This window comes from Mandrillus leucophaeus, unplaced genomic scaffold (assembly GCF_000951045.1).
Source record: "Mandrillus leucophaeus isolate KB7577 unplaced genomic scaffold, Mleu.le_1.0 Scaffold994, whole genome shotgun sequence".
Taxonomy (NCBI): domain Eukaryota; kingdom Metazoa; phylum Chordata; class Mammalia; order Primates; family Cercopithecidae; genus Mandrillus; species Mandrillus leucophaeus.
In genome coordinates, this window is record NW_012110852.1 from 236443 (window position 1) to 256615 (window position 20173).

Below are 20173 nucleotides of genomic sequence, written 5' to 3' on the forward strand. Positions count from 1 at the left end.
TGTTTATTTATTCTTTTTGTAAATATTTATTGAGTGTGTGCTAAGCTCTGTGTTGGCTGCTGGGAATGAAATGTTGAACAAAACCAGATATTATCCGTGTTTCAAAGGAACTCAAAGTCTTTGAGGGGAAAAGAATTGTTCCTCAAATAAATACAAATGAAAGTAAAATTACAATACCGACAAGCAAATAAAAGAGGGAAGAACAGGCTGCTTTGAGCACTTTTAACAGAAAAAGATTTATAGAGGATTAAAATTCCCCTTTTTCTATATGAATTGTTGAACTCTGTAAGGTTAGAATGGAGGAACAATACAAAAATGACTTGAGTTTGCATAGTGCTTTTTATAATGAACTTATTTTCTGGCACATTATGGAGATAATTTCATTAATTCTCATAATAGCATGATGTGCAATCTCACAGCTAACACATATTGAGCACATACTAACTTCATGCAAGTGTTCTAGCTAATATCAGGGGCTGTCAAAATAAATGAAGTGTGGCTCCTACTCTCAAATTGCTAACACCCCAGTGGGAAAGGTTATATTGCACACAAGTCTCAAACCCAAGGCATGGGGAAAAAGTATAGAAAAAGGCATAATCATCTAGTTCTCTCCTCCCCCACCAGAATGCAGATAGTGACACTTTCTCCCTTGTGTACCAGTGTTGCCCAGGATCAAGAACAGTGCCTGGTGTATGATGGACAAGTGATATCTGTTAGGTGAATGAACACATCCCCACACTCAATGTGCCTGTTTAGACTTCCATCATAATTGCCCTATACTGTTACAACCTGACCTTCCTGGCTTCAGCCATGCCACCTTCAAGCCATTCCCCTTACCACAGCAAAAACAACAACAACAAAACCCACCACCGGGCAACTCACAACTCTTCTATCTCCTATTTAAAGCCTGCCAGTGTTCCCTCTGCTTTTGAGAAAAGTCCATTATGTCTCTTGTGGGCTGTGAGGCCCTTTGTGATCTGGGTCTGGTGTATATCTTCTGCCTAAGCTGCTGTCCATCTTCTGCCTCAGCTTCTGTCCAGCAGTACTGCTCCCCCGCCACCACCCTCCACAGTGTGGTCCAGCAAGAGTGTGATGCTTGTGGTTCCTTGAATGTGCCAAACTCTTTCTCCTCTGGAAACTTCATCCCTCACTTCTGTTCCCACTGCCCACTGCTGATAAATATAAGCTAAAAGTTAAATTTCCCAATTTTGAGATAACCTGCCAATAACTTTCTTATATCCGTTCTTATATCCTCAGCTTTCTATCTGAGGGTGGGAGGATGAAGTTAATGATTAATGATGATTAACAATTGGGATAGAATTCCAATGATTTTACAGAACAATTGTAGTTCCTGACCTAACAACCTTATTCTCAAATTAATTTTGGATAAATATGTGATTGTTTAATGAGCGAACACAACAGCTTCCATAGGAGATCAGGTAAAGTAATAGTGGCCTGCCCTTAAAAGCAAGCTCCCCTATTTTGTTAATCAATGAGGGACTAACAGTGCTGTTGCCTGTGGCTCTGCTAGGAACAGACCACATCTGCACATTTTAGTTTTCCTGATTTACAAATTGAAAATCAATGTGTCCTTATGAACACATAGACGCTGGATGGGTCTGCCCCATAGATCCAAAGCATAGTGTAAAGAAAGACAAACTGAAGGCCACAGTCCACTCACATGGCTGCTCCTCAAGGGAAGGCTACAGTCTCTTAGGAAAGTCTGCATCCTCTTCCTGACATGTTGTTGACTGTTAACACCTGGTCTTTCAGTGCCATTAGAAGAAACGTCATTAAAATATTGTGGCACTTCTGCTTTTAGTAGAACTAGAAAGCCGTGAAGCATGCAAACAGAGCATGAAAATGAAACACACCAAGGATGGTTATGAAACTTTTTCAGACCCAACAAAAGTTTTACTTCAGTCCACATTTTGGTTTTGGTGGGAGTCCACATGATTTCCTTCACTTAAAGTGGTAGATCCATGTCTGTTTTCTAACTAACCTCTTCTTGGTTACATGGTTAACTGGCCTCCACAGAGCCAACTTGGGCAATTCTGACAAGGTCAGGCAGTGGAAATGTCCAGGCATAGATAGACCTCTGGTGCCCATTGCCCATTCAAAAAAGTCAAAATGTGAAGGCTGACTTATAGACTTCTGAGCAAATGTTCAGTGAGCTGAAACACCCTGGGAGACCATGACTTTATCCTATGAGGATCCTCAGGCACAAATCAGTTTGTCCTATAATATAGTTGTATGCCTATCTTCTCCACAAGTGTATGTGTCTCTGTAAGGTGAGAGTTCTGATCAATCTTTTCTCTGTCTTTCAAACTCCCTTTATTCCCTCCCCCATCTCTCTCCTGAACACAAGTATAGCTTCTGGCACAGTGCCTTACAGGACTTCAGGAAATTTCTTCAATCAAAAAATATCTTATGCTCATATTTGTGAGACTCAGCTATGCTGGCCTCTCACCACAGTTCAATCCATGTTAGGTATAGAGTAGAATGCCCTAAACAGTTCTCTGGAACCTCACCCTTCTGGGGGCTTAATACTGAATTTCCAGAAGACTTCCCAAAGCACAGACTCTGAATCCAATAGAGTAGGGAGGTTTATAAATAGCAAATTTATGCCTTTTTCTGCTCGAAGTTGCTTTTCATTTAATTAGTGAAAAAAATCAGTGTTACTGTTTTTCTTACTTTCTTTTAATGATAAAAATATAGCCATCATGTTATCCTTTTATAAGTATATTGCTGATTACATATGCTGATTCTTAGTTTTTCTACTCTTTGTCATACCTGGATCCTATTTATGAACTTAATTCATCTGAAAAAGAAATCACCCCTGCCATTTCTCAGTTCCTGCTTTTCTCACAGGACACATGAGTTCCTGGATACATCCAGGCAAGACCTGAAAGTATAGGATGTTCCAGGACTGTAAATAATGCTAGGAAATCATTCTGCCCCAGCCCATGGGGACAAGTAACAGAAACCCTGGACACTGCCATTCTGGTAAGCTGCTGGCAGTTGAAATGTACATAACATTCTGTTCTCTCTGTTTCTAAGAAAGGAGTTATAAATATGAAAGGGCAAACTAAAACATTTGGATGCTTAGATAACTGTATCTCTGATGAGAATCTATGCTGTCTAAAAGTAGGCTAGGAACTGATTAAATGAAAAGGTCCTAGAGATTCCCATTCAAGAACCCTGGAATGACAACATGAGTAATTTTAATCTTAACTATTTATTGTTGCTCTGGATACCAAAGGCTGTTAGTAAAAACTAACATAACAGATTTCTAAATAATAAAGTTGAGAAATTGTTGGCTCAGGTCTGAGCTGATGGTTCCTATTCTGACTGGGTCCCTTTCCAGTGAAAATCATTTGTCATTTTTCAGCCTTCCATTTTCTCTAGCCAAAAGTCTTGGAGTGATCCGTGAAGCCTTTCACACTCCACATCCAAACCATTAGGAAATCTTATGGACTTTACCCTCCAAATTATGTGTAGAATCTGACCATTTCTAACTGACTCCAGTCCTAACTACCCCAATTTAAACCACAATTTACTCTCACCTGGATGATAAATAGCCTCTTTGATCTATGGGTTTATACATTTTATCAAAATTGAAAATTAATTGGCTATTAATTGATCAAATAGTTTTTCTTCCCTCTCTCTTTTCTCTTTTGCGGACTTCAATTACGCATGTATTAGGGCACTTGAAGTTGTCCCACAGCTCACTGACACTGCTTATTTTATTTATTTATTTTTAATTCCTTTGTCTCTGGGTTTCATTTTGGATACTTCCTATTTATATATCTAACAAATTTATTATTTTTTTTCATGCGATGCCTAATCTGCTGTTAATCCAAAATCCAGGTTACATTTTATTTTAGTCATCATCATTTTCATCTATAGAATTTCAATTTGAATCTTTTTGTATTTTCCATCTTTACTATGTTCAGTCTTTCCTCTAGCTTCTTGAGCATATGGAATATATTTTTAATATTTTTACCTACTAGTTCTATCATCTGTGTTAATTCTGGGTCAGTTTCAATTGATTGAAGTTTTTCTTTATGATAGGGGGTATTTTTCTCCTTCCTTGGATGTCTGATAATTTTTGATGGGATGCCAGACTTTGTGACTTTTTTTTTTTTAGCTTATACGATATTGTACATTTTTATTTTCCTATGGATATTAGTGAGCTTTATACTGAGACATAATTGCATTCCAACTTTTTGGGGGGCTAAATTTGTGGTCACTAACCTTCATGGTACCCATAACCTTGCTACTAGACAACTTGCATTACTGTGGAGTTTGGTACTTAGAAACAACTATCTACAAACTGCCCCATGAGGTCTCCTTTGATTTTCATATATAATGCTCATTTGTCACTTTTCACATCTTGAGTTGGGAAGTTTTATACTGCTGTCGACACTAAGTCTTCCCTAAGACTCACAACAGTAAGTCCTCACTTAATGTCATTGATCAGTTCTTGGAAACTAACTTTAAGTGAAATGACATAAAGCAGATTTTCAAGTAACATAATTTCCTTCATCATCGTTTTCTTGCAATGTTGCTTTTAAAAATTTGTTTTGTTATACATCATTTCACTTGAAGTCAGTTTCCAAGAATCTATTGAAAATGTTAAGTGAGAACTTGCTACACTTTACTTATCTTCTTTCCATCTTTGTTTTTCCCCCACCTTGTTATACCCATTCCCACCCCGGCCCACTGTCCTTACAATTGTTTGGGGCCCTGGCCTGTGATTGGTAATAAGTGTGGCTAAGGGCCTTCTAGATTTACACTCGGTGATACTGTACATGTAGGCATCTGATAGCCCCCTAATGGCCCAATAACGTCAGGAGTATCCTTTTCAATTAGAAAATTTAAGGCATCATTAAACAAACAAAAAACTTGATGTGGACATGTTAATACAAAGAACATGATTACAAGCAGGATTTTCCAAATTTCTAGTGAATCTATTTTGCTTGCTTCCGATGCATCTATAATATAGCATGATCAGTATTTTTAGTATGAATTACAACTTAAATACATGTCATTTTCAAGTAGATGCAGATCATGTTTGTTAGGGGAGGAATAAATGATGACAAATGGAATTGGAACATAGCATTTCCTGAATCCAGACTATTGAAATCTGCTCGAAAGTGTTAAGAATTAGGTGGTACAAATGTATTCCCTCTTGAAAAGCTTTTGTTGTATAATTTCTATGTGGGGGAAAAAAAGAAGGATAGATGACAGCTAATATATTTTTGTAAATGAAAACAGCATCTAGAGTCTGCCTGAGGAGAAATTGTCTATGAAGATCATATTTCTGAATAAAAACAGGATTTCCTTTGTGGTTTAATTCAATGAGCAATTATGGTAAAACATGATTAACTCAGATATACTCATTTTCAATATGTGATCTTTTGGACACAGTGGACAGAAGGTTACTTTTGTCTAGAAAATTTCTTCTTATTTTTCTTAAAGATAATTCTTATCACTGCAATTTGTTTGGCCATTATCCATAACTTTGTCTTATTTGGTCCCCATCCTTCTTTGTCCTGTTATGCTTGTCACCATCCCAGCTACCCACACTTCCCTGCAGTTCATCTGTGGCTCATGTTCTGATCCTGATCTCACAAAGCAGAAATCCCATGACTTAACTGGGTAATTATCCTTTACCTGTGCATAGCACTTCGCACTTTATAAAAAATTTTATTTTTGTATTTCACTTAATCTTCATAAAAGGCTATTTTTCATATCCCATTTTACAGATATGAATATTGAGGTTCAATGTAGCAGTCATTAATACTGTTCACCACATGTTTCTATTTCTCCCCCTCCTATACAGATGCTAAGATGGAATTTCCTGGCTTCTTTTTGGTTTTGTGGAGCCAGATGACTGATAACAATGAGTGGTTAGTGGCAGTAACATGTACCACTTCTGGGCACAGCAATTAATTGTCAATATCATACCCTCCAGAGCTCTCTTTTCTGTTTGCCGTAGGGACTGCCAATGTTTGCTGTAGTAGCTGCTAAGTGATTACAATGGAAATGGAACATGAACTATGCTGGTATTTCCAAAAATGTCTTTGAGCTAAAAGAGTTAATTTTCTGTACCACTGTTTGTCCAAGTTGCTAAATATTAAGGTGCACTGTGAATCTGCAGGAACAAATAGTATGCAAAATTTTCCAAAATTATTTTACCAGAAAAAAATGCTATCTTTTCTTGTATAAGAACTTGCAGCATTAGCATTCTGCAGAATACGCTTTGGGAAGACTTGTACTAGACCCTCCTTCTGCTTCTGTTCATGCATGTTCCTTCATCTTCCTCAGGTTAAAGGCCTTGGTTAGAGATGTGGTTAGGGAAGTTTGGTGGAGCTCTAGAGGGAAATTAGAATTAGATCGAAGATCACTTACCAGCAAGATCAGCATGAGCTAGGCAGAGGGTGGTGGCCATTGAGAGTATCTACAGAAGCAAGTCCAAGGCGAGCTGTGGGTCCAAGCCCAGTGTGAATAGTGAAGATGAAAAAAAGGGCAGTTGCCTAGGGAAAGGGACAGTCAAATGAGCCTCCAAAGGACATGGATGGTGGAAGAATCCAAATATGAGACAGACTGCTGACCAGGAAGTGAGCATGGGAAAGGTAGAAATACAGCCTTACTAACAGCTACTATAACAATTATTAAATCTTACAGAGAACTCACTAAGTGCTAGGTACTTTGGTTAGCACTGTTTACATTTTTCTCAATCCTGCAGGCATTATTAGTATCCCCACTTCATAGGTGTGGGACTTACACAGTGTTACACAAACATTAAGAAAGCAAGTTGGGATTTGCATCCATATCAGCTCAATTTCAAACACCATGTTTGTAGCCACTATTCTCTACTCCCTCTTTATAGCTCATGAAGCCCAACTCTTAAGAAATACTTTTTGCATGTAGCTGCAACACTAGAAAGATGGCAGAGCAAGAGCAAAGAAAAATCCCTTTGGTTCCAGAAAATCTCCTGAAAAAGAGGAAGACTTATCAAGCCCTCAAAGCCACCCAGGCAAAGCAGGCACTTTTGGCAAAGTAGGAGCAGAGGAAAGGAAAAGGGCTTAGGTTTAAGCCACTGGAATAATTCCTACATGATTCCTGGTGGCAGAAATGTGACAAGGTGCATCTCAGACAACTAGAAGTGAAACCTCATGACTTGGAATTGCCAGATAAATATTCCTTGGCCTTTGTTGTACGCATCGAAAGGATTGATGACATGAGATTACTGCTGCAGATCATTGCAAGACTTCGCCTAAAGAAAATTTTTAGTGGTGTGTTTGTAAAAATCAACTCCCAGAACCTAAAAATGATGCATATAGTGGAAACTTATGTGACCTGGGGATTTCCAAATCTGAAGTCTGTCTGGGAACTCATTTTGAAACATGGACAATCCATGGTCAAGAATAAGATCATCCCTCTGACAGACAACACAGTGATTGAGGAGCACCTGGGGAAGGTTGGTGTCATTTGCTTGGAAGACCTCATTTATGAATTTGCCTTCCCAGGGAAGCATTTCCAGGAGATCTTATGGTTCTTGTGCCCTTTCCACCTCTCAGTGGCCTGTCATGCTACCAAAAATAGAGTGGGCTTTCTCAAGGAGATGAGCACACCTGGCTATCGGGGTGAATGCATCAATCAGCTCATCCACCAGCTGAACTAGACCCAGGTGCCAAACTGCAGTAAATTTTTATCAATGAGGTGGAAGCATGTGTTTTTGTTTTTTGGGAATTTTTATCAAGTATCTTCAGAGAAGATTATTTCCTGCTTTATCTTCAAAAACTGGAAAGGAGGGGTCAAAGAAAAGACAGTAGCTTATGTTCATAGCAAGCACCTCTCATCACGGCCCAGTTCCAAGGAAAAATTCCCAGCGTTTTCTGCATTGTGGCTGCCACCTCGTCTGAAATCAGCACATTCCATGGAGGAAGGAGTCCTGCTTTGTTGCATCTTCTATCCTAGGGTTTAATGTTGGTAAATGAGTAGCTCAAGCATTTGTATAAGGCTTCCTAAGACTCCTGCAGCAATCGACCAAGCCCAGGGACATAACTGAATCTGGAGATTCCTGGGGCCTTGTTTTGAAAAAGACTTGAAATACACATAGGAAGAAAGGCACAAAAACAAATATTTACTTGTTTCTGAAAAAAAAGAAAGAAGAAAGGAAGGAAGGAAGGAAGGAAGGAAGGAAGGAAGGAAGGAAGGAAGGAAGAAAGAAAGAAAGAAAGAAAGAAGAAAGAAAGAAAGAAAGGAAAGAAAGGAAGGAAGAAAGAAAGAAAGAAAGAAAGAAAGAAAGAAAGAAAGAAAGAAAGAAAGAAAGAAAGGAAGAAAGAAAGAAAGAATACTTTCTGCTATCTTGACTTTTCTCTTTACTAGCCTAATTAGTGACATTTGAGTGTATTCGCAATGAAGAAACTAGAGCAGGAGACCTGTGGGATATAATTTTAGGGGACTTCCATGTTTGTATAACCAGGTATTCTAGCTCTTTTCTCAAAAGTCAATCTAATAGATAAATCATCTTCCAAAATTATCATAGTCAGTAAACAAAAGACTTTCAAAACACCTTAATAACTACAATCACTTTCTAATATAAGGCAACATCATTTTGATCTCAAAAAGAAACTGTTGGGTTTTGTGACAGAAGGAGAAACTGGATACAGACTGATCTCTCTTATATAGATAACTGGAGAAATCCATCTGAAACTGTTAAGCTTCTAAAAGAAGATGACTTCTAATTCAGAAAGTTTATTTTTTTCTTGCACTGCTCAAATATTGGATTTGGATCATTTCATTTTCTCCCCTGTTTAGTTTCTGTGATTAGGTCCACAGAGTTTAAAAGATATGAGTCATAAACTATGAAACACAAAGACCTCTGATTCATCTAGAATTTGTCGAGTAGATGAGTCAGTATATTGATTAACTTTAGTGGCTACTGACACTTTTCCCTTTCATTACTAGTCATTCAGACACAGAATGGGTGGTGAGATACTTTTTCATACTTCTTTATCATCAGACTTTGTTTTCTGTGGTTTGTTAGCTTTTTTTTCTTGGTTATCTATACAGAGATGAAAACTAAGCTATAAACAAAGGCATTGATTGCGTCAATGAGTTGAATCACTTGGTCTTTAATTATGAACTACTTGGAGACTGTTAAAAATTCATGCAGTCTTGTATTCATAATGGTACAGGTTTAAAAGTCATTAAGAAACAGCATGACTAGCTTAGATAATTAATATTTGGCTTGAAAAATAAAAACATTGCAATTATGAACAGCACGACCCATGGTCAATTATCTATCACATTTTTCCCAAGTAAATTCTAAAATCCAAATGAATTTATTATGAAATTAGCCATTCATTCATTCATTCATTCAACAAACATTTATTATTTTTAACTACTGGGTGTCAGGAACTCTGCCAGAAACTGTCAAGGATCAGAGATGAAGAAAATTCCATTCCTACCCTCAAAGAGCTTATAATCTAACAAAGGAGTTAATACCTCTGTACACGAAATGCCCTTTAATACAAGATACATGTAGAAAATGATCAAAGAAGCATCAAAGTAATTCAAGAAGAGACATACTTTCAACGGGGGAATATAGGAAAAGCATCATAGTACAAAGAATTCTGAAAAGTAACAGAGAAGGCATGATCAGAAAGTAAAATGTAATGAAAGATAAGGTATATTCAGGGACTGAAACTAAGTTATTTTAACAACTGCAAATGCATGACATAGGGCACTGCCTCTCAAACTCTATCATTTGTAAGAATCACTTGAAGATCTTGTTAAAATGCAGAGTATTTTTCGGTAGGTCTGCAGTGGGTTGTGAGATTCTTCATTTTTAGCTAGCTCCCAAGTTCTGCCCATTCTGTTGGTCCATGGACCACATTTTGAGTGCCAAGGTCCTAGGGCACTGTACTAGAAGTCAAAGACTGAAGAGTGCTCACAGTCAACAGTGTGATACAGACAATAAGAGCAACGGGATCTTATAGGAAGGTGAGGTCAGTAAGCACTGGAGTGGTTATAAAATGTTTCTTAGAAGAAGTAGAGCTAGAACTAAGATGTGAAAGTATAGAGGACTCACTCTAACATGTTGGAGAGGCAGAGATTCTAGGCAGGTAAAAGATGGTGAGCGAATATGCAGAGGAATGCATATAATCTGTCCAGGCAATAATAAGCAGACCAGTCTGGCTACAGTGGAAGCTTTTTGGAGAGGATTAGTGGGTCATAATGCTAGAAGTATAAGGTTTAGACCAGATCATGGAGGTCTTTGAGAGTCAGACTAAGATGCTTCAAAATCAGCTTGAATGCAGGCTTGGCATGATGGAGATAAAATACTGAAAAGTCAACAACAACAAAAATACCCGCAAAAGTACCATCCTGTTACTAAGCCATGTACCCATAGCACTGGACCTCCCTGAAAGGTACATTTTAAAATTTTTGTGCACAGCTGCCATATGGGTATCTGGCAAGGAGCGGTGGTAAAATGAGTGTTTCACCAGTTGTAGCTTCCCTAGAGAGTATATTTACTAATGTGTAGTACTACTGTATACCAGGAGGAAACATAAAGAGTCAGAGATACTTAAAAAGCTAAAGATTAAGGGGATGGTCAGGTGGAAAACTGGGATTTGGAAGGCAATCATTTCAGCATTGGAGGATGGTAAAATTGCCCAGGGAGGAAGTCTAGAGCAAACGTTCTTAACATTTTCTGCAGGGTCCTGGACTCCTTTGAAATTCAATTAAATTATGGCCCCTTTTACCCAAATGCATAAACAGATGCACACACAAATACAGTTTGGCATAAACTTACCAAGGTTTCCTGGAACCCTCAGAAGCTTTTCCATTTCTTCCTAAGATTAGAAACCTTGCTTCTAAAGAGGAAAAAAAAAGGTGAAGGACAAAGCCTTGGAAGAGGAAGCAGTGAAGAAAAACAAGGAGCCCTTAGGTAAGAGGAGAAACCATAAATTTCTGTATAAGATTGCCTGAGCCAAGGAAAAAGAGTTTCTAGAAGGAAATGTCAACATTACGATAGGTCATAGTTCAATGAGGAAGAGCATGTTGGATCCAACCATGTTGGATCATGGTTGATTGCAAAAGAGAATGGTGAGTAGCATGCTGAGAGTATAAACCCTAAGTTCAGGAGTAAATAGACAATGAGGAAGTGGAGTTGGAAAGAAAGAGGATTACAAAAAGAGAGATGGTAGAAAAAATAAATAAGGCAGAGAGGAATTTTAGCATGAATGAGAAAAAATTGAAGAAACTTGTGTCAGTAAATTAAGGTGTGATGTTGTCATCTTAGGAGGGTTTGTAGAGTTGGAAGCTTGATGAAATGTTTGAATTGGCTGTCATAAACATAGAGAGTCCAGAAGGGATGAAATCAAGATCTGCAATCAGTATTTGATATATTACTAATGATGAAATATATGAAGCTTTTGAGCTTACAATGTTTCTCTCTGCCATCGTTCCCCAAGGATTGGCCATTTATATCTGCCATGGTCAACTGCAGGGCTAAATTCTTGAGGCAAAATGCTGGGCATATATGCGTCAAGTCATAATCTTCTCATGTTACTGAAAAGCTGTTTTCTGTAAACAACTTTCCAAGAGTTGTTACTTCACCCATCAAATGAAATTTCTCCCGTGAAGAGGCAGTGTTACCTGTATAGATCCACTGGACAGGCAGCCATTGACAGTGAAATAAATTAAAAATTTCATTGAAATTACTGTACACACATGCATATGGGGAATAATTTCATATTAAAATATGAAGGTAAATCATGAATATCAGATAGCCAATCAGTAAGAATTTGAAACATATAACAGTTATTATCATACTCCCCAGAGTAGTGATAGTCCAATTCGGAACATTTGAATACAGGAAAATTGTAGTTTCCTCTGCTTCCTGGCAAGGGTCTAAAGGTCTTGAGAGGGAAGTTATGTGGATGAAGAAGAATAAAGACTGATCCAGGGGAGCATGGCGAGGCACAAGCACATTTTGAAGGCAAAATATGTTGCTTGTGCCTGCCAACATTGTGAATGGGTTTGTTACATGGATTGAAATGTACCAACTATCTACAAAGTAGGCAGTACCAAAGTCATCTGATTCACTTTTATCAGGTCTGATATATGGCACCCATTGAGATTACAGGCGTGAAGTACCTAAGACAGGGCCTGGTATGAACAGTAGCTTCTCAGAGAGGGCAGTTTCCCCTTTCTCCTTTTGAATTGGTGATTGCAGGAAGGAAGTGTTGCTGTTTTGATAATGGCACTGAATCTAGCCTTAGCAATTAAGGCTTCTACCCATGGCAAAACTTACATTTAATTTTAATTCATAAATAGTTAGATTTTTGTGCCTCCACATGAATTTTGTCGACATTTGTCCACATTACAAAAACGCAACACCAGATGACACATTTTGGCACTGCATTTAATCTCCATTTGAAAGACAGAGAATTGTAATGGGGAGTTGGCAGAGGTGTGTATCTGCATTTGTAGCTGGTTGTAGCATTTTTCTTCTCTTTGAAGCTCTAAAAAGTCATCACTTTTCATAAGCTGCAAGATAATGGCTAGACTCTCTGAGATGTCAATATTTTACCATTGTCAATTCATCCAGAAGCTAAGAACACACTAGTCAGTCATCTATGGCATTCTTACAAAATAACCAAATTAGAGAGCTGTAAAATATAGGGTCACAGCCTACTAGCCACTCAGTTGTTATGTATAATGTACAGGCAACATCATCTCCATTGAAAAACATTTTCTAAAAACCTAATTGCCCTTCTGGGGTTATTCTAAGAAGAGAAGGGCATAGAACCCAAGCCTTTGAAGAGGAGGACATGAACTCTGAACCCTCAGAAGTCACAAATGTCACACAGTGACAGTGGAGCAAACCTATGGAGAGCAGGAGAAACATGCTCAGCCATGCATGACTATTCAGTCAAGCATATGGCAAGAGCAATTTTCCCATTTGACATATTCCCTCCTTTTGGGCACCTCACAATCAATCAACCACTATTTTTGAGGACCTACTATGTGCAGGGACTTATGCTTGTATCTGTGGTGATCTACCAAACTGGCTGGATTCAGAAAGGACACCACAGAGGTCTTTGCTATAACTTCTCCTCCTTTCACCAGGATTTCCAAGGTTTCTGAATATTCAAGTATAGTTATGGGGGCAAGCTTAGTGTTTTCTTTAATTGAAATACAAACATATAAGGGAAGCAGAATCTTGTCATTAAAAATTGAATATTAATATTAAAACATTTTGTCTAGAACTAACTTTTGTGTGGAGCAAATTTTTGTTCTGAGGGCAAACTCCATGATACAGAATTTGAAGAGGAAGTTGGGAACTAACTTATCTGTGCTTGAAAAGTGCAGCAGAATACCAATTATGAAGAATTAGCTGCTATCCTCCTTCAACAAAAGGGACACATATTGTACTGCATTCCCATTCTGTTCTTTTCATTGACATGGGGAAAGGATACTACAACAGAAATGAAAAGGAAATGAGAGCCAAATTCATGGCTTGTGAATTTCAAATGCTGAGGTCTAGTATCTCTAAGCATGTGACCAGCCTGAATCAGCCTCTTCACCCACTTCCTTGGTATATACTCTCTGAGGGGCAATGTAGTATCTTCATCAAAGTATGACCATCGCAGACAGGCTGTATGAGTGAAAATCCCAACTCCACCACACACTAGCTATGTGACCTTGGGAAAGGCCCTTAACTTCTTGGTGCCTCAGTTATTCCATCTGCAAGAATAGTGCCAAAAGTAGTACCTACCTCACTGGGACTATGCTTCCTGTATAGCCTGTATAACTATGAGCCAAATAAACCTCTTTTCTTCATAAATTAGGCAGCCTCAGGTATTCCTTTATAGCGACACAAATGGACTAACAGGGGAAGGGTTGGATTACAGGAACTGTAGGCAGGTTTTAGGGTTTCAAGAACAGATGTGACTTGTGTCACACTTTGCAGGTAGTGGACTAGGCAGTAGTGAGCCTCAAAGGCATCTCTCTTGAACCCAACGTGGCTGAGGAGCAATAGATTTGAAATGGATGAGGATGTCCCTAGGTTGAGGATACCCAGGTAGCCTCTCAGCCTCTGTCAGTCCCAGAGCAGCAAGAAAGAGGAGCTGGATGGTTTCCCATACACCAGAGATGGAGTCCTGGACTGAGAAAACCAGAATGGGAAGAGGGCCAATAGTGGAGAGTGAGGGTCAGAACAGTGACAACTTGTGTGGGTGTGCTATGATTTGTATGTTTTTCACCTCCAAAACTCATGTTGAAATGTAATTGTCATTGAAACAGTATTATGAGGTAGGACCATTAAGAGGTTATTAGTCTATGATGGCTCCACCCTTATGTATGGGATTAATGCTGTTACACAAGGGCAAGTTCAGTTCCTTTTTTGTCTCTTCTTCTGCCTTCTACCATGTGAGGATGCAGCAAGAAGGCCCTCACCAGATCAGATGTCAGCACCTTCACCTTTGACTTCCAAGCCTCCATAACTGTGAGAGAATACATTTCTATTCTTTATAAGTTACTCTCCCTCAGATATTCTGTTGTAACAAAATAAAACATAAGGCAGGGTGCCAACATGAGAAGATGGAGCCTGTTGACGATCAGTACACTTGACCCTGGAACTCCAGAGGTAAGTGGAAAGAGAAAGCCCCTGACCTGACTGAGATGATATGTCTTCCATCTAGCAAAGTGGAGACCAGTAAAAAAGGAATTAAACTGATTTATCAAAAAAGAAGTCACAAATTTTACATACTTGTATTTAAGGCCTGAGATTCATGCCAAGGACTCATGTTTAGTTTTTTTCTAATAGTCACAAGTATACTATGCACTAGTTAATATTATCCTCACTTTATAGATGAGGAGTGTGAAGCTGAGGAAGGCTAAGCAATTTATCTAAGGTCACAAGTCTAGCAAGTGACAGAGCTAGAATTCCAACCAGGTCTCTGGATCTAAAAGCCATGCCTGATCTTCTCACTCTGGCACTCTGCTTCTCAAGAACTTGGAGGGACTATGCAAGTCTAGATCTCAATAAAGCAGGACTAAGATGGTCTCTATCAAACGATATAAAGCATACTTTATATCTTCTCCTGAACCTCCTTCTTTGCCCACAACTTGAGCAGGTCTATTCCATATGCCAAAATGAAACTCCCAGCCAGGGTAAACACCTCAGCCCTGCCATACCTCTGTCTCACCTTTAACTTGTGCCTTCTTGAATCTATCTTCTACTGATAATTTTCCATATTAAACCACATAAAAATGATAGCTCTCCAATTAATGTAAGGGATCTAGGATTGAACAGAAGAAATACTAAGCTAATACACAGATTTAGAATCAAAAGAAATCTAGTTCCAGTGTCAACCCTGATAATAAGAGACCATGCTAAAATAAACCATAGGAGGTACAGTGCAAGTATTGGAGGGCATGACTACATTGGTTTTTATTTTACTTTTTTTTGATAATAAAAAGGCACCTGGTAGAGAACCAATATTGGAGTCAAATTTACCTTATTTTCATGAATCTTTACACAACTATCTAAGCCACAGAACTTAAACACTTTATAGAAGCACACATGAGGTGCTTTTATTTGTAAAAATCTCTCCTACTTATGCAAAGAATATTGAATCTTATTTCCTTTCTATGTTTGGAATTCTGGCTAAGCTTACTTAAATCTTTACTGACTTACCTTTAAGCAGTGAATGCTTCCATTACCTAATGCTAATATTACATTTTTCTTGATGCTTTTGGTTTTGCCTTGCTTCTTAGTCAGGTATGTCATTTTTAGAAATAGATGATCATAGTCAAAATAATGCAACAAGGGGTAAATATACACAGAGAAATGTTATTTTGCATTTTCTATAGATTACAAGACTATCCCAGGTATGCATGCACAGGACTAAGCAGGCATAATTTTTCACCTTTTGAATATAGTATAATAGAGTCAATGCCTGATTATCAATATGTACTGTATTCTTTTTTTGTGAATTGTTGGCATGAATTTTAATGCCTCTATCAGCTTCCCACAACTCCATGCAACATTCTTCCAAATCAACTTCCCCCATTGACTGAAATTATTTACATTCTCATTTGCTGAAAATACTGACTTATAAAACACGATTAGGAAAGTAGGCTTAATTAAAAGACAATGTATTCTAAGCTAAGATAGAGAACACTTCCAAAGCCAAACAGAAATGACTTTGGATTTTTTGGACTTCTTGAGTTATCTGTACTACAATGCCCCTCTGTTTTATGGGTTATTGAGAGTTGGCTGTAGTTTCCATTTGGTGTTAAATCATGAACATATGAGTAGATATAAGCCAAGAAGCATGTACATCATCCATATGGAGCTGTTACAGAAAATACCCTGCTGATGCTGAAACAGTGAAAATAAGAAGCCAATCTTGCTGGAACAGTGAAAATAAATGTGAAGATTGTGAAGATAAAAGACCAGAGTATAGAAAAGTTGACCTTAAATTTCTTTTGTTTTTCCTATGCTACTCATTGTTCTATGTTTCAAATAGAAATTGCTGTTGAATACAGAGATTTGCATAAAATTCATGAAAAGTTGCATTCTAGAAGGCAGAACAAGAGAGCTTTTCAGCATAAGTGCACATATTTGTATCTCTCAGAATAATTAGTCATAGTGAACCAAGCAAACTATGTTTTTACCATGGTGAACATTGCAAACCATTATTCAGTTATCTGTGAAAACTTCAACTGCCCTTTTCAGACACTTTTTAAAAATAGAATAGTGAATCTGTGTATTTGAGAAAAATACAGATAAGAAGATGCTATGTATTGTCCAAGTGACTTATTAAGTCTTAAAAGAATTTTTCTTGGAGACTAAGCGTCATATTTTGTAAAATTATACAGACTTAAAATGCAATAAGGTCATGTTTATCCTAGAGAAATTTGAAAACTGACATTGGTTTTAAACTTTGGTCAAATTTATTCTTGCTTTTTGACTGAGTCATTTTAGTAGTTCATTTAACAATCATTCTAAGTAAAGTACAGTATTTATTGTATTATTGAGGAGAATAAAGAAGAAAATCGAACAGTGAAATCTGTTTTTTTTTTTTTCTACCATGGTTTTATTTGACTTTACATGGCTACGTGGCTGAAATATCAAGGTTGGGTTATTTTTTGCATTATCTGTTTATCTTTCTTATAGGTAAATAGCGTTAGGATTTTGCTGTTGGCAAATCACCTCTTGCTTTTGATCATGATACAAGTTAACTCTCTAGTTTATGTCCAACTAGAAAAAAAAAATGGAAGCTAGCATAAGAATGGCAAATGCCTTATTTATTGACAGAAACAGTGGACCAAGACATTTGAAATCAGTTAATTCATCTGAAATAGTGGTCTCAGGTGGACCCAGATTTGAGACTTCAGTTCTATTTAGCACAACAGGGATATAAACTAGTCAGAAATATATTATTTCAGAAACCTGAACCACAAAGTGGTCCAGGAAACAGCCTGAAAAGGTGGAAAGAGCAATGGATGAGGACTCAGGAAACCTAAGGTCAAGCCCTACTGCTTTCACTAAGAAACAGGGAGACTTTGGACAAGTCATTTCCCCTCTCTGAGCCTATAATTATCATCTACAAAGTAAGAACAATAATATGTCTTCTGTTTTCTTGGGAGGATCAAATGAAAGTTTTGCAAACAATAAAATGCCAGAGCTTTGTACTGGATTCTCAGTATTGAGAAAAACTTTCGCTATTCTCCTATAAGAATGAAGGAACTATTGGTTGTTTATCTTTATGTCATGTGTAATATATACTTTGTTGTTGTTTAATAACTATATAATGTTCTTATTCCACTAGAATGCCAGCTGGTATAGTTTACACTGAAGTAAAAACAGATAAATAAGGAGATGAATCATATCAGAAGGAATAGTGGAAGCATTCATAGTTGTTATATGTTAATGGTTATGCCCAAATCAGTTTCCATACCCAAGATTTCCATTAGGAATTTATGAAAATTGGTTTGATGTCTTTGAGCTTCTAAATTCTACTTGGATGGCTTGTTGTTCCCTAATCGTAATTCCCTAATTTTGAAAGCCTATAAGCCATCAACAGTCTTTAAAATTCATTGCCTAGAATATGCAGAGTGCACGCTGGGTATTCTCAAGTGGTGGCACTCAAAAAGGAACCAGGTCATTTTCTGTACTCATTTTTTTTTTTTCAGTGACATTATCAGTCTCTTAATCACTCAGGTCAGACAATGTCACCATCTCTAAGCACTGAGCAAGCAACAGAGCACTATAGTTATGTAGGCTGTGCCTTGCTTGCATACTCCCTATGCTTCCACAGAGTACCCCACACCATCTTTCCAAATACTCACGCAAGTAGGGCTTTGTACCCCTTCCTTAAGCCAGAGGGCGTAAGTACAACAGAATGGTCAGAATGAGAAAAATTTTGAACTCCATATTTTAGTTATAGTAAGTAGGCTTAAAGTGTCAATGACAATTATTGTCATTTAGAAAGCATTTGGACTACAAGTATTCTTGGATGTCTTTCCTAGAACTGCTAGTGGCACCACCTATTTTGGAAACATTGGCATGCACATTGTTGGCTGGAAAATTCAACAGCCATTTCCAACTCTCTTCTCCCTGCTTCCTACAGATGTTGGAAGGCTAGGTACTTATAGCTAGGTTTGGCTAGAACTTGTTTGAGACTTGGGGAAATTATTGTGGTTTCCTGATAACAAAACACATGTGTCTTCTCCTTTTCATTCTTCCTGCTAAATTGAAGCCATAATATCTGAAGCTATAGCAGCCTTCATGTGACCATAAGGTGATAAAACCTCATCACACACACACACACAAACACAAAGGCCAAAACTTTGAGTGTAGCAGAATAAAGAGATGGAAATAGCCTGAATTCTTGAGGACACTGTTAAACTGTTTGCTCAACGATGAGACTGCCTTACTTCATACTTAACAGTGAATATCCTCATAGATTCGAACTATACTCATCATCAGGTATTAGTTACTTTCAACCTAAAGCTTTTCTAATGAATATAAAAATATTCATAAGGAATATTGACAGTTTTAGACAGGAGAATAACATTTTTCCTTAGAAATGCCCATGTCGTCCATCACTTAGATCGCAAAAGCAAAAGATTAATAAAGTATATATGAAGGAAGAGCCTGACAGTAGAATTTTTTTATTACACATCATTTTTATATCTAAAATTTTGAATTGTCCATTGCTAATGGGCAGTCCTCTCACCTCAAATTTAAATTCTTATCTTTTAATCTCTATTGCATTATAGCAATATTTTTGTTATTTTCTACCCTCCATAAAAGGGAGTAAAGTTAGTGTCTACAATGTTGGAATAAAAGGCATCTTTAAATCTCTTAAAAAAAAAACATAAACAGACATCAAGTAGTAATTGTAGTACAGCAACCTGCCTGCTAATGTAGCCTACAAAAATGACAAAAAAATGAAAAAATGAATCAATATAAAAACCATGCCCTTATCATAGCTTAAGGACAGAGAATGCCCAAACTTCAAAGTAACTGTGAGTGAAAAGATAAAATTCACCAATTCCCAGAGTTTCATCTCTCCTGGTCCTGGCCCATGTCTGTCCTACTGTAAGGTTCTGTGGCCAGCAAAGGCAGACTTTTCAAAAATAAACAAAGAAACAAACAAAAAACCAACCTCAGGGAAGACAAACGAGGGAACCTAGAAAAATGTGCTAAGTTTATTTTAAATCTACTTCCAGAAAGACTAAGTCCACTTTAATCTTGAAAATACAAAATAAAAAGTTTCTAGGAAGATGAGAACATGAACTATAAGGAGAGAACTTAAAAGTATACATAATTAAAAGGGACACATATGGTTTAAAGGAGTCAAACACTGTTTAAGCAGGCAGGCATGATGTAAAAGAACAGGCATGATATGAAGGAATGGGCTTCAAAACACATAGCTTTGGCAGGGAGAAGAAAAGTAAGAAGGAAGGGAAAAGAAACATTTGGCAACTGGGTAGTCAAAAGGAATACAAAAGCAAAGGGGGAAAATTTAGGGCCCTGTAAGACAAAAGAGAACCACATCATCTAAGCACTTACAACTCCCACATCACAACCAAAGTACCTGCACCTTGCTATACTGACAAAAGAAGATGG

General features: G+C 37.6%; 1 pseudogene; it reads left to right on the forward strand.

Moving 5' to 3' along the window:
* Positions 1–6955: 6955 nt before the first annotated feature.
* On the forward strand, positions 6956–7693 carry LOC105532908 (annotated as a pseudogene).
* Positions 7694–20173: the final 12480 nt, after the last annotated feature.